Genomic DNA, 3,307 nt, shown 5'->3' on the forward strand with positions numbered 1-3,307 from the left:
TAACTAAATAGTGACAAATGGTAACAATACTATCAAACTGGTGAGAAAATAGACTAGAAGTTGCACATATATAGTGTAATACTGAAAGTACCCACTAAAAAAAACTATACAAACAAATACATCTCAAAATATGATAGATAAATTAGAGTTTTTATAGGTAAAGACATTTTACAATAAATGTATATTGAAAGGCAAAGGAACTAGAATAGCTAAAATAATTTCAGAAAGGGGAAAAATGAGATAAATCAATCTACTAGATTTCAAAACATGGGAATGAAGTGTTAGAGATATATGTCTGTATCTATATAAACATTGGCTTTAATAGAGAATTTTGAACTATAATAGACATTAGATATTAGACATAGGGACGTTACAAAGGACCATAAAATTTTAGGGTCTGATGCTCATTTCAGTAGCACATGTACTGAAACTGGAACACTACAGAGAAGATAACATGGCCCCTGTGCAAGGATGACACACAAATTCATGAAGCATACAATATTTTTCATGAAATTAAAAATAAAACTATTTTTCTCCCCCAAAAGATAAATAAATAAAATTTAGGGCCTGGTAATGTTATTTATTTATTTATTTTTGAGTCTGTAAAATGATACTTAATGGTGTTAAGATTTCCATTTGACTGAAACTTCAGTAATTCTTGTGGCAACTGATTATTAATTCAAACACGGAAAATTACAAACCCCTAAAATGTAAATTTTTTATATATTAGAACCAATTTGCTTTCCTTTCTTCAGTGATAAGGAATGGGCAAGCAAGTAAAACTTGTATTGTTGGAAAATTTACTTTCTGGACATCAAAATTGTTCTGTAAATTTCAGAGTTAGGGCCTGTGAAGGTTTTGTTGCATCATTAAAAGTATATTGCCAAGGACGTGTACATATTATAAAGGTATACAGATCAGATTTGATTAGATTATATTGGGTAGATGGATGGATGAAAAGGAAGATTATTTGATTAGTCAATGGAATAAAATAATTGATTCTATAAAACTAAAACCAAACTCACTGCCGTCAAGTCAGATCTGACTCATAGTGACCCCTCTTTGGGTTTCCAAGGTGGTATCTCTATGGAAATAGATTGTCCAATCTTCTTTCTGATGAGGGGCTGTTGGGTTTGAACCGCCAGCCTTCTGATTAGCAGTCAAATGCCTTAGGCATTAATACTTGGTGCCATAAAAAAAATAATAATGTATCTCATATCTTTGTGATTGAACTTACTTATAATTAAGACCAGTTTTCTTTAAAAAGTTGCTTTCCTTTTATTATCAAGAGTCTATCTCATGAGAGTGTTTTTATCTAGGGGAAAAAAGTAATGTACATCCTTCTCATTTTAAACGTAAGACTTAAAACTTAGTATATCTGCCTGTGACTATACTCTGGAAACAACTTTGGATGAAGTTTCTAAAAGAAAGTTAGAGATAAAAACATCAGCAACCACTATTCCTAGGAATATAAACAACATCTCCTCTGGAGGAGTTTGTGTCACTTGTGTAGCAGATACCTTCCAAGAAATGATTCACACTTAAAGGGTAACTGCAGAAAGAAAGGATATAATTATGTTATCTTAGCCCTGTCAACATTAGTTATTGCTCCAGCCACTGGAAAAAAATAGAAATGACAGGAGAGATACAGAACAGCAATAAAAATGAAATTATTGTTTGTTTTCTTTGACCTAATAAGGACAGTGAGTTTGGTTGTTTTGTTTGTTTTAATAACTAGATCACCTAAGAGTATTCAGTTGTCTATCACTAAATGTGGAATCCAATTCCCCAACAGTATAAACATTAGGCAGATAACCACAAAAATTAATGTGGCCTTATAAATTTAGAAAAAACAAAGCCAATTATTTTGTTTTTATCGTGTTAGATTTGAATTGTGTGGACTATGTTTTACTCTGACCATTCTGAGTGATAAAGTAGAATAATAACTAATTCAAACTTTAATAGAAGAACTTAGACATATGAATTAGCTTCTTAAACTTCAGTATTAGCAAATAAACAGAAAAAAGAGCTCTGGTGGTATAGTGCCTAAGGCATGTGACTGCTAATCAGAAGGCTGGCAGTTCAACTCACCAGCCACTCCTCAGAAGGAAGGCTGGGCAATCTACTTCTGTAGTGACACTGCCTCAGAAACCCAAGGAGAGGTTGCTATGAATCAGATCTGACATGAGGGCAGTGAGTGATACTTTTCAAAGCACTTTTTTTCTGATTTCTTTTATGCTATGTTGAAAGAATCTGTTTCTTGATCTACTGATAAGTGATGTGTAATACAACATTTATAAGACAAATTAAGTGATTTGTAAATAGCATGTCAGCATTTTTTAAACCTCTGCAAACATATAGTACACCAAATGAGGGGAGGACAAAAAAAATTTTCTGGTCAGAACTGTAAAAGAGAAGTTTATGAAGACATTTTAACCAGAACTAAATGCCTAAATTAAAGTCAGTTTTTATGAATTGAACTGGTCTCTTTACAAGCTTGCCAGGAACTCCATGTTTGTCCAGCTGACCATTCACAGCACGTGATAATTAAGAAAGTGTTTTCTCTTGGTGGTTAAATGTGAAAAAAATACACTTTAAGAAAGGGTATCTTGACACTCCTATCTGTTATTTATTTCTTCATGTTTATAAAGTGGGCCTAAGAAATACTTCTTTATGACAAGAATGTAATAAAGAGAAATGTTTTGAAAGAATTTTAGGGCCAGCTTTTTCTAAAGTTTCCCAGACAACCAAGAAAGTATCATTTGCCAAATGGTTTCTAAGACTTAGAATTAATTGTTTACCAGCTCCAGCTCCAAAGAATGTTTTACATCAATGTAGACATTTTTATACCCTTTCTGAAAAGTATATAATGTAAGCATCTTGTGACTATAATTATAAATCTTTCTAGCTGCCTAAACATTTGTGTCCAATGAAAACCTTTCCTGCATCTTTAACCCTCTCTTCTGTGACCTCAATCAAAAACTAACTAATCAATGATTGTATTGTAATCTCTTTATTTCTTGCCCTATATCTGTCCTCGAGACCAGTTCTCTGAAATCACCGTGTTTTCACATACATAAGCAATGTTTTCCCATTCAAATGTCTCTAATGCTGAATAAAACCTCTAAATTTTCATTTAAGGTCTGAGTGGTTTTTCCCTGACAGAGCAGAGCTGCGTGCTGTGTTCCCTTCTGAAATGCCAAAATGAGCATATTAAAGAGTTTAAGATTCAATACACTAAATGAGCCTATCTGACTTTTCTTAACCCATAGTTATGAAAATGTACTTGACCAAAGAGTAATTCCTG

The 3,307-nt window shown here is 32.7% G+C and overlaps 1 non-coding gene across 1 annotated transcript; it reads left to right on the forward strand.

Annotated features, from left to right (window-relative positions):
- The first annotated feature begins 400 nt into the window (after window positions 1-400).
- On the forward strand, window positions 401-506 carry LOC122152116. The gene has a single exon (XR_006164398.1). It is a non-coding gene; the product is annotated as a U6 spliceosomal RNA (small nuclear RNA).
- The last annotated feature ends 2,801 nt before the right edge of the window (window positions 507-3,307 follow it).

The sequence above is a fragment of the Orycteropus afer genome, unplaced genomic scaffold (genome assembly GCF_000298275.1).
Source record: "Orycteropus afer afer isolate SDZICR_OR568_19922 unplaced genomic scaffold, OryAfe1.0 scaffold04704, whole genome shotgun sequence".
Classification (NCBI taxonomy): domain Eukaryota; kingdom Metazoa; phylum Chordata; class Mammalia; order Tubulidentata; family Orycteropodidae; genus Orycteropus; species Orycteropus afer.